Below are 12,811 nucleotides of genomic sequence, written 5' to 3'. Positions count from 1 at the left end.
GCCATTTCGGATCATGTCCCACACTGGGTAGACTTGGAGATAGGGGAGGAAACAAGAGGGCGTCCACCCTGGAGAATGGACATGGGACTAATGGCGGATGAGGGGGTGTGCTTAAGGGTGAGGGGATGCATTGAAAAGTACTTGGAACTCAATGACAATGGGGAGGTTCAGGTGGGAGTGGTCTGGGAGGCGTTGAAGGCGGTGGTTAGGGGGGAGCTGATATCAATAAGGACACATAAAGGGAAGCAGGAGAGTAAGGAACGGGAGCGGTTGTTGCAAGAACTTTTGAGGGTGGACAGACAGTATGCGGAAGCACCGGAGGAGGGACTGTATAGGGAAAGGCAAAGGCTGCATGTGGAATTTGACTTGCTGACCACAGGCACTGCAGAGGCACAATGGAGGAAGGCGCAGGGTGTACAGTATGAATATGGAGAGAAGGCGAGCAGATTGCTGGCACACCAATTGAGGAAAAGGGGAGCAGCGAGGGAAATAGGGGGGGTGAGAGACGAAGATGGAGAGACGGAGCGGGGAGCGGAGAGAGTGAATGAAGTGTTTAAGACATTTTATAAAAAATTGTATGAAGCTCAACCCCCGGATGGGAGGGAGAGAATGATGGAGTTTTTGGATCGGCTGGAAATTCCCAAGGTGGAAGAGCAGGAAAGGATGGGATTGGGAGCACAGATCACGGTAGAAGAAGTGGTGAAAGGAATTAGGAACATGCAGACAGGAAAGGCTCCGGGACCGGACGGATTCCCAGTTGAATTTTACAGAAAATATTTGGACTTGCTCGCCCCGCTACTGACGAGGACCTTTAACGAGGCAAAGGAAAGGGGACAACTGCCCCCGACTATGTCAGAAGCAACGATATCGCTTCTTTTAAAGAAGGAAAAGGATCCGCTACAATGCGGGTCCTACAGACCAATCTCCCTCCTCGATGTAGATGCCAAGGTCTTGGCCAAGGTAATGGCAATGAGAATAGAGGAATGGGTCCCGGGGGTGGTTCATGAGGACCAAACTGGGTTTGTGAAGGGGAGACAGCTGAACACGAACATACGGAGGTTGTTAGGGGTAATGATGATGGCCCCACCAGAGGGTGAAACGGAGATAGTAGTGGCGATGGATGCCGAGAAAGCATTTGATAGAGTGGAGTGGGATTATCTGTGGGAGGTGTTGAGGAGATTTGGGTTCGGAGAGGGGTATGTTAGATGGGTGCAGCTGTTGTATAGGGCCCCAGTGGCGAGTGTGGTCACGAATGGACGGGGATCGGCATATTTTCGGCTCCATAGAGGGACAAGGCAGGGATGTCCTCTGTCCCCATTACTGTTTGCACTGGCGATTGAGCCCCTGGCGATAGCGCTGAGAGGTTCCAAGGGATGGAGGGGAATACTTAGGGGAGGAGAAGAACACCGGGTATCTTTATATGCGGATGATCTGCTACTATATGTGGTGGATCCAGCGGAGGGGATGCCAGAAATAATGCGGATACTTGGGGAGTTTGGGGATTTTTCAGGGTATAAATTGAACATGGGGAAGAGTGAGCTGTTTGTGGTGCATCCAGGGGAGCAGAGTAGGGAAATAGAAGACCTACCGTTGAGGAAGGTAACAAGAGACTTTCGTTACCTGGGGATCCAGATAGCTAAGAATTGGGGCACATTGCACAGGCTAAATTTGATGCGGTTGGTGGAACTGATGGAGGAAGATTTCAAGAGATGGGATATGGTAGCATTGTCAATGGCAGGGAGGGTGCAGACGGTTAAGATGGTGGTCCTCCCGAGATTCCTCTTTGTGTTTCAGTGTCTCCCGGTGGTGATCACGAAGGCTTTTTTCAAAAGGATAGAAAAGAGTATCATGGGTTTTGTTTGGGCCGGGAAGACTCCGAGAGTGAGGAAGGGATTCTTACAGCGTAGTAGGGATAGGGGGGGGCTGGCACTACCGAGCCTAAGTGAGTATTATTGGGCCGCTAATATTTCAATGGTGAGTAAGTGGATGGGAGAGGAGGAAGGAGCGGCGTGGAAGAGATTAGAGAGGGCGTCCTGTAGGGGGACCAGCCTGCAGGCTATGGTGACAGCCCCATTGCCGTTCTCACCAAGGAACTATACCACGAGTCCGGTGGTGGTAGCTACACTGAAGATTTGGGGACAGTGGAGACGACATAGGGGAAAGACCGGAGCACTGGGGGGGTCCCCGATAAGAAACAACCATAGGTTTGCCCCGGGGGGAATGGATGGGGGATATGGAATGTGGCAAAGAGCAGGTATAACGCAATTGAAAGATCTATTTGTGGATGGGAAGTTTGCGAGTCTGGGAGCGCTGACCGAGAAATATGGGTTGCCCCAAGGGAATGCATTCAGGTACATGCAATTGAGGGCTTTTGCGAGGCAACAGGTGAGGGAATTCCCGCAGCTCCCGACACAAGAGGTGCAGGACAGAGTCATCTCAAAGAAATGGGTGGGGGACGGTAAGGTGTCGGATATATATAGGGAAATGAGAGACGAAGGGGAGACTATGATGGACGAACTAAAAGGGAAATGGGAAGAAGAGCTAGGGGAGGAGATTGAGGAGGGGATGTGGGCAGATGCCCTAAACAGGGTAAACTCGTCGTCCTCGTGCGCCAGGCTAAGCCTGATTCAGTTCAAGGTATTACACAGGGCACATATGACTGGAACACGGCTCAGTAAATTTTTTGGGGTGGAGGATAGGTGTGCGAGGTGCTCGAGAAGCCCAGCGAATCATACCCATATGTTTTGGTCATGCCCGGCACTACAGGGGTTTTGGATGGGGGTGACAAAGGTGCTTTCGAAAGTAGTAGGAGTCCGGGTCGAACCAAGCTGGGGGTTGGCTATATTTGGGGTTGCACAAGAGCCGGGAGTGCAGGAGGCGAAAGAGGCCGATGTTTTGGCCTTTGCGTCCCTAGTAGCCCGGCGCAGAATATTGCTAATGTGGAAAGAAGCCAAGCCCCCGGGGGTGGAGACCTGGATAAATGATATGGCGGGGTTCATAAAGTTGGAGCGGATTAAGTTCGTCCTAAGGGGGTCGGCTCAAGGGTTTACTAGGCGGTGGCAACCGTTCGTCGAATATCTTGCGGAAAGATAGATAGGGGAGAACAAAGAAGGCAGCAGCAGCGGCCCAGGACTTGGGGGGGGGGGGGGGGGGGGGGGAGGGATGGGGGGGGGGTGTGGCCTGAGACAAGGCAGTTGCCAATTAGGGCTAGCTTTTATTTATTTTTTGTTATTTAATATTTATTTATTTGTTGTTGTTTTTGTTTAAATTTAAAAAGGTCATTATTATCTGTATTGTTACAATGTTGTGTAAAAGATGCACAATGTACTGTGTTGGTTGACCAAAAATTTTCAATAAAATATTATTTAAAAAAAAAAGAAATTGGATAATCCTTCAAACATGGGTGTGTCGACAAGAGGCAATTCGGGGGCAGTCAGAATACAAAACAGTGAGCAGTTCTCTGGGGTTCTTAAAAAAAAAAGTGTTTTACTTTTTCTTTTCCGTTTGAAGTTAATTTAATAATGCTGCTCCTGACATTTGGGCGGCTTTAATGCTTATTTCATTGTCACATTGAAAAGACAGACGAAAGTTACAATTTAACTGGCGCAAAGAGACTGCCGTATGTTCAGACTTGCTGACAGTCTCAACGTAGATTTATAGCAAGTTTATTATGTGCTCCACATTCCATAATATCCATCTGGAGGAAACTGGGATCTATGAATTACCAGTTTACATGTCTATCTGTCAGTATCTTATGCTCCTTTTATATGCTGTTATCGAATGGAAATTAAATTGGTTACTCCAGCAAAGGCCTCTCCCCATCCCCTTCACAGTCATCTCCCAGCTCCTACCAGAATCTACCCTTAGTTTTCTACCTGTTTGACTTTGTCATCGATATATCAGTTTCCTTGTGAAGAGCAGAGCTATGGTTCATGGCAAGAACAGAGGACGCCGGGAAAACTCAGCAGGTCTGCCAGCATCTATTAGGAGAGAAACAGAGTTCATATTTCGAGTCCTTAGATTCTTCCTCAGAACTGAAGGGAGGAAGAATGTGTTAAAACTGTAGAAACTGCAACAAAAAGTAGCAATAAAAAGACAGATGACCCGGTGTGAGATGGGGGAGTTTGCATTGAGGCAATACATGTATGGGATATTAAAAAAAGGGGGTGGCGGTTTAACATGGAGGAGATAGGTCAAAATGTAAAGTTGCTGAACTCAACGTTGAGTGCCAAAGGCTGCAACGTGCTCATCCGGACGATGAGATGCTTCTCCTCCAGCTTGCACCGGGCTTCGTTGGAGGATTGCAGCAGGCCAAGGGTGGACATATGGCCACGAGAGCAAGGTGCTGAGTTAAAATGTCACATATCAGGAAGATTGGGGTCATGCTTGCGGACTGAGTAAAGGTGTTCCGCAAGTGTTTGTGACCCTTGTTCTTCTGTCATTGATTCCATCCTCACCTGACCACTTCTTTAAGCAAAATCAGACTGGATGAAACCTTGGCATCCTGTTCAACCAGAGTTAAGCTTCATCACCAAGGCTGCATGCTGCCAAATCTCCCCCCACAGCTGCTGTGTCACTGAAATCCTTATTCATGCTTCTGTCACTTCTGGACTTGATTTCTTCAGAGTCACCCTGCTTGCCTGCATTAACTTTAACTTAGCCAAAATTCAGTTGTCTGTATCCTGTTCCATACTAAATCGTACCTGACCATCACCACCACCATTGATAACTTACACTGTAGTCCAACGCATTAAATTTTAAATCTCTCCATGGCTTTACTGTATTTTGGGTGGGATTCTCCGTCCCCGGGACGCACGCATTCCCTGATGGGACAGAGATTTGGGCGTCGGGGCAAAATCAGTATCGGTACCCGACGCCATGCTCTGATTCCCGCTGACGGCGTGAATGAGGGTCCACAACGAGCGCTGGTGAAGGGATGGAAATAAATGCAAATAGGTTTTAATGATCCATTTTCATCTATTTAGCGGGCTCGGCACCCTATCCTCTGGCCTCCCGTGATTCTCCGGGAATCACGTGGTAGCTACACTAAGGATATGGAACCAGATAAGGCAACATTTCGGTTTGACCTAGATGTCCCCCATGGCCCCCATCTGCGGAAACCATAAGTTCCCATCAGCCAAGATCAACACCACTTCCAAAAAATGGAGACAGACAGGGGACGTTAACAGTTAGGGACGTCTACATGGGGGACAGACTAGCAACACTGAGCAAACTGACGAGAGGGCCTGGAACTACCAACAGGGTAGGAACTTAGGCACTCCAGGTAAAGCACATTCTCTGCAAGTAGATGAGTAGGATACCCCAGGGCCCCGAGAACCACATTACTAGAGGACCTGATAAACACGGACAGTAAGGAAGGGGGAAACTGCTGGAAAGTCTGTGGACAGCTACTGGACAGGGCAGACTGCCACTGGACGAAGCCAGATGAAATTGGGGAGATGAACTGGGGACAGAAGTGGGCTGGGGACTCTGGAGCAAAGCACTGAGCAGGGCCAACTCCACCTCCTCCTGCGCAAGGCTCAACCTCATGCAGTGCAAAGTGGTGCACAGAACGCACCTAACCAGAACACGAATGAGCAGGTTCTGCCCAGAGGTGGAAGATAAATGTGAACGGTGCCAGAGGGACCCGGCCAACCACACCCACATGTTCTGGGCTTCCCCGAGACTTGAAGGGTTCTGGACAGCCTTCTTCGAGGCAATGTCCAAGGTTGTGGGGGTGAGGGTGGAGCCTTGCCCGAGAGTGGCAATCTTCGGGGTATCAGAACAGCCAGAGCTACACATGGGGTAGAGGGCCGACGCCCTTGCTTTCGCTTCCCTAATCGCACGCCAGAGAAGAAGAATGATAATAATGATAATAAGAATGATAATGATGATAATTATAAGAATGATAAGAATTATAAGATGACAAATTATTATTATGATTTTTATAGTATCTTGGGTTTTATTAGTAAGGGCATTGAGTAGATGAGTAAGGAGATCATGTTGAACTTGTATAAGGCACTAGTTAGGCCTCATCTGGAGCACTGAGTCCAGTTCTGGGTGACATACTTGAGGGAGGATGTGAGGGCATCGGAGAGAGCTCAGAGGAGATTCACAAGAATGATTCCAGGCATAGACAACTGTCATGATGAGGATGGAATGGAGAAGTTGGGTTTATTTTCCTTGGAGAAAAGAAGGTTGAGAGGAAACTTGGTAGAGGTATTCAAGGTGCTGAGGGGTATGAACAGTGTAAATAGTGAGAAACTGTTCTCACTCAAAAGTACATCAAGAACTAGAGAGCACAGATTCAAAATAATGGGCAAAAGGAGTTGAAGTCATGTGAGGAAAATATTTTTCACCCAGAAGGTGGTAGGAGTCTGGAACAAACTTCCTTAGAGGTTGGTGGAGGCAGGTTCAATTGACATACTTCAAGAGGAATTGGATTGTTATCTGAAAAGAAAGAGTGTGCAAGGTTACGGGGATAAGGCAGGGGAGTGACGTTAGGTAGAATGCTCTTTCAGGGAGCCAGTGCAGACTTGGTGGGCTGAATGGCCTCCTTCTGCACTTTAAAGATTCTGTGAGAGGCCATCAATGTATTATAGTCACCAAGAAATCCAGTGGAGAATTCAGAAACCTCTTTACCCAAAGAGTGTGAGAGAACATGGAATTTGTTAACATAAGGAGCAATTGAAGCCAATAGTTTAAGGAGAATCTAGACAAGCATATGAGGGAAAAGAGAATACGGGATTACAAGGATGGATTTAGACGAGGAAGGTGGAAGGAGGCTCAAGTGGTGCATAAGCACTGATATGGACTGGTTGAGCCAAATGGCATCTTTCTGTGCCATTTATCCTGTGTAATACTGTGTAACAGCTGCATGGTACTGAGGCAAACCACCAGGCATTGAGAGCCAGCCAGCTTTTTCAATATTGCATACCACAGCTGCACTGTAAGTCTACATTTTATAACTTTACAAAATGTCTTAATGTAATTCAAGTTCAGCCAACCTACTCCTAGTCGTGTTTTAGTGCCATGAATTTCACAGAAGGATGCTAGATTGTTTTGTGCTCTGCTTCCTCCAGAGAGACATCTGTCACAAAGGGTGATGACAGTGAAGAGGGCTCCAGCTACAAGCTGGTTAGTGGCATTTTGAAGTATGCTTTCAGCTCTACTCTCTGTGCTGAAAGTAATCATGAAATATCTATTAATACATTTATAAATATATTACATTGTGGATCAGTCACTATACTGTGAATCGTAAGTGCTCTTCTGTTACATAACTTGTTAAAAGTGTCATGAGAATGTCGCTTTAAGAAATGTTTGGCTGCTCATGTTACTGCCGTGATGTCAGAGTGTGGGTGGAGCTGAGCTCTGGCTCTGCTTTTTAGTTTCACTTTGAGAAAAGCTTGGGTGTGTCTGTATCTTTTTGGTTTTGTTTTCAGTGTTGGAGCTGAAGCCAGACAAAGCAGCTGTACTGCTGTTCTCTCTTCCATGAAAAGACTGTCCCTTGATCATTTGGTGAATTCAGAATTATAAATGTTCTGAGTAGAGACTTGAACCTGATGTGCTTCTGTTAAAGGTTATGTTTTTTGTAAGTCTTCTGGATGTTAAAAGGACAGCGTACGCATTACTTAGTGTATTCTTTGGGGGTTGTATTTGAATTAATGGTTGCTAAGATGTTCACTGTTTGTTTTAAAAAGGTTAACTTGAGTTAATAGAATAAACATTGTTTTGCTTTAAAAAATACTTTTCCATTTCTGCTGTACCACATATGTAGAGTGGGCCGTGTGCTCCCCATACCACAATCTAGTAAAAGTTGTGGGTCAGGTGAATTCCATGATACACTTTGGGGTTCTCTAAACCCTGGCCCATAACAAAAGATTTTCTGTGCCTTTGCAGGGAGGGTAAGTACAACAAAATACAAATATTTCTGGGGATAGTTATTAGTTTGAAGGTTAGCATTTGACAAAGCACCCCATAATAGACTTGTCAGCAAAATATAAACTGATCGATTAAAGGAACAGTGCCTTGGATACAAAACTGGCTAAGAGACAGAAAGCAGTGAGTAATGGTGAATTAAAACAGAATTTACTTGAAACACTCAGCAAGGCAGGCAGCATCTGTGGAGAGAGGAACAAAGCTAACATTTCATGTTGATGGCCTTTCAGCATCCATTGATAAAGTTAAGGATGGAAAAATGTTAAATAAGGGACTGGAAAAGTGGGAAACGGAGGTTAGAAACAAAAGGAAGGATCTGTGATAGGGTGGAAGGCAGCAGAGATTAAATGGCAAAAGGGATTGTGGTGCAAGGAAAAAGAGATGATAAATGCACTACCGTTAATAATTGGAAGCTTAGAGGGAAGGAAGATAGTCAATATTAAAAATGCTCAGTTACATCTGGACAGCAGTCTTGTTTGCCTATCTGCATGTTAACAGCAAAGGTTCCATGGAGTTTCATGTTCGTATCACATTCATCAGGCTCAGGCAAAAGATTCTGAAAAAGACACAGACTTTAGATGTTTTATTATTTGAGACAGTTTCAAATATAGTGAAAAATTATTGCAAAGTGACCATGGCTAGGACCTGATTACTCAAGGGTCTTTGACACTTCGAAGGGCAGGAAGAAATTAGAAGGAGGTGGGGTAGCTCTGTTAATAATTGATTAGATCAATACAGGAGTGAGAAATGATCTTGGTTCCGAGGATCAAGATGTAAAATCGGTTTGGAGATAAGAAATTAGAAAAGAAAATCACTGGGGCAGGGGGAGGGTCATACATGTTCCAGAACCAACTCGGAAACAGGCTATTTAGACCTGATAATGTGTAGTGAGTCGGGATTAATGACTTAATGGTCAAATGACTAGGTAAAATTTCACATTCAGTTTGAAGATGAGAAATGTAAGATTGAATCACAAACCTAAATAATGACAATTACAAGGATAGGAAGGTCGAGTTTGCTGAAGTGGAATAGGAAAATAAAAGGTAAGACAGAAGAGCAGTGGTAGACATTTAAGGAGATATTTCATAACTCTCATAACGTTTGAGAAAGAAAGACTTTACAGGAAAGATGCAACATCCGTGGCCAACTAAGGAGGTTATAGATGGTATCAAATTGAAACAAAAGATGTATAATGCTACACAGATTAGTGATAGTGATTTTTTTTTAAATCAGGAAAGAATAACATTAAAAAAAATAAAGAGGGAGAAATTGGAGTATAAGAAAAAACTAGCATGAAATATAAAAACAGACATAAAAGCTTCTACAAGTGTATGAAAAGTGAAAGAGTAGCAAAACTGAGCTTTGGTCCCTTAGAGGATGAGGCGGGGGAATTAATAATGGAAAACAAGGAAATGGAAGAGACTTTGAAGAAATATTTTGTATCGGTCTTCACGGTAAAAGACATTAGGGAGGTTGGAACTTAAAACAATCACTAGTCGGGCAGCACGGTGGCACAGTGGTTAGCACTGCAGCCTCATGACACCGAGGTCCCAGGTTCGATCCCGGTTCTGGGTCACTGTCCGTGTGGAGTTTGCACTTTCGCTTTTCATACACTTGTAGAAGCTTTTATGTCTGTTTTTATATTTCATGCTAGTTTTTTCTTATACTCCAATTTCTCCCTCTTTATTTTTTTTTAATGTTATTCTTTCCTGATTTAAAAAAAAAACACTATCACTAATCTGTGTAGCATTATACATCTTTTGTTTCAATTTGATACATCTATAACCTCCTTAGTTGGCCACGGATGTTGCATCTTTCCTGTAAAGTCTTTCTTTCTCAAACGTTATGAGAGTTATGAAATATCTCCTTAAATGTCTGCCACTGCTCTTCTGAGGGATTATCCCCGTGTTTGCGTGGGTTTCGCCCCCACAACCCAAACATGTGCAGGGTAGGTGGATTGGCCACGCTAAATTGCCCCTTAATTGGAAAAACGAATTGGGTACTCTAAATTTAAAAAAAAACAATCACTATAGAAATTATGGCAGAAAATCTATTGAGACTAAAGGTTAACAAGATCCCTGGACCTGGTGGCCTGCATCCTACATCCATAAATGTAACCCCACCATTCAAGAAAGGAGGGAGACAGACAATAGGAAACTATAGACCAATTAGTCTAATATCACTGGAAAATGCTAGAATCCATTATTAAGGAGGTAGTAGCAGGAGGTTGTGTTCTCTATTTTGCTCTACCTGGAAGGCTTGACTGCGTAATGTTGAATAAAGAACACAAAGCTTTGTTAACAAACAAAACTATAAATTCATTACACTATTAATTAAGATTCATTCACATTCCTAAAGAATAAGGTTTCTATATTAAACTATGCTATCTCTAACTAACATAACTTCTCAAGTACATCTGCTCCCATACCTGGCACTCTTCCAGCTCTCTCCTAACTCCTTACTCCCAGAATCCCCAAAGTCACATGGTATACATATGACTGTTCTGTGGTTCCCTCTAGTGGTAAGAAGCATTATCATTATCTTGTTAACTCTTTACATCCCAATCAATATACATATCATTACACAGGACGTTTAGAAAAACATAACATAAGAGTCAACATGATTTTGTGAAAAGGAATTGTGTTTGATAAATTTATTAGAGTGTTTTGAGGATGAAACAAGCAGGGTGATAAAGTGAAACCAGCATTTCGATTTCTAAGAGGCATTTGATAAAGTTCCACATAAAAGTTTACTGCATAAGATAAGGGGGTGGATTCTCCATTGTCCGACACCGGTATCCCAATTCTCGATTGGGTGGAGAGTGGCGGGTCGCTTATAAATTGGGATCGGCGCCAGACCCATTGCAAAGCTTTGCTGCCCCACCACCATCCAGGAAGATGCAAATTCAGGTTTAGCATGCAATTCATGGGCTGGATGCCTGATTATTACCCCCCACACAGAGATGCACTGACCCCTTCAGTGGGAAATCCACCGGGCAGGCCTTGGTGCAAGGTTGGCCAAGTGCTGCCCTGCCGTGATGACAGCCGAGGGAGGGTCAAGGCACTGATAATGTGCCCCTCTGTCGCTGTCAGGCTGCAGTGGGGGGAGGGGGGGGGTCCAAGGGTCCTGGTTGGTTGGCTGAGGGACTGACCTTGGGACACCCTTCCCCAGAACAGGCACCCCTTCCAGCCCCGGGAAACCTGAAAATTACCCCTGGCATGGTGACCTCAGCCAGCCATTTGCTCAACAGCATTCTCCTGGTCTGAGTTTCTTAATTCGGATGTGGGCTCCTCACCCTGAACTATTTCGTCGGACAGCTGAAGAGTCCAGGCAGTCCAGTGAAGAATCAAACCAGAAACACTTTCCCTTTCCTAACATCTACTCTGCCAGACAAAAGCCTTTAAAACAGCAGCTGTTACGAGTGTCAGAAGCTTCCTCCAAAGTCCACAGCACTTGAAAAAACTTCAAACCCCCTGACTGCCTTGTAAATGCTAAGCATCCATTAAATTTCAGAGCAATACCTCATAGCAGCTCCTCACCAGTTCAAATGCAGCTAAGTGCTCGCTGCTGTGAGAAAAGAGGAAGTGAAACTACTTAGTTCCTTTGATATGGTGAGGAACTGTCAATCAATGTTTATAAACATTGTGGTTAGCATCAAAGCAGGGTACATGAGATGCATTCAAGCAGGAAGGGAAAGTTAAATAAACAATCCACCAAGCAACTGTCTCTGAATCATTAAAATGTCAATCACAGGTCAGTGAGGTATTCCTCTGTGAAATTAAATGGATGCTTAGTATTTCAAATGCTGTCAGGGAATTTGAAGTATTTCAAGTGCTGTGGGCTTTCCAGAAAACCTCTGACACTTGTAACAGTTGCTGTTTTAAAGGCTTTTACATGAAGGAGCAGATGTTAGGAAAGGGAAAGAATTTCTGCATTTATTCTGCACTGGACTGCTCTTCAGCTGTCAGGCAGTTCAGGGTGAGGAAGCCACATCAGAATTTTAAAACACAGACCAAGGGTCTGCTGTTGAGCTGATGGCTGCCTGAGATCACCATGTCAAGGTTGCCCAGGGCTAGAAGGGGCAGACCGGACATGGGACCCCTATCCCGGTGGGGGGTGGGGTGGAGAGGGGGGTCAACCCCTCACCTACAGCCTGAGACTATCCACCCACCAGGATCATTGGGTACTCACCCCCCCCCCCCCCCCCCCGGCAGCAGCAGAGGGGAACATGGCCTGACTCCCTTAGGGTCCACCACGCTAGATGTGGGTTTCACTGCCATGGTGCCAGGGAAAGTGCACCGTTGACAATGCCAGGGCGTGGGGACTGAAAGGAGTGGGTGAAGGGAGTCTCAAAATAGCGGCCCAGTACCGGGTTCCCAATGGCGAACTGTCCTCAATGTATAAATGGTTCAGGAGTGAGATCCGTACCTGGGCACTGCTCCAGGCGCCAGCAGAGACCTAAACCGATTCTCCACTGGCAGGAACACCTAGTCTCCTGAACGGAGAATCCAGGCCTAAGGGCTCATCGTATCGGGGGTGATATATTAGCATGGACACAGGATTGGGCTAACAGGAATGAGAGTGTCAGGATAAATGGGTAATTTTTAGGTTGGCAAATTGTAACAATACAGGGATCAGTGCTAGACTATTTACAACATATGTTAATGACTTGGATGAAGGGACCAACTGCATTGTAGCCCGATTTCTGAGGATAGGTAGGAAAGCACGTTGTGAGGAGGATGCAGTATGCCAAGCGATATAGATATGCTGAATGGGCAAATATTTGGCAGAGTATATGTGGGAAATTGTGAGGTTGTCCACCTTGGCAGGAACAATAGAAAAACAGAATATTATTTAAATGACAAGACTCAGC

This window comes from Scyliorhinus torazame, chromosome 16 (assembly GCF_047496885.1).
Source record: "Scyliorhinus torazame isolate Kashiwa2021f chromosome 16, sScyTor2.1, whole genome shotgun sequence".
Lineage (NCBI taxonomy): Eukaryota > Metazoa > Chordata > Chondrichthyes > Carcharhiniformes > Scyliorhinidae > Scyliorhinus > Scyliorhinus torazame.
Note: the sequence above shows the minus strand (reverse complement) of the source record.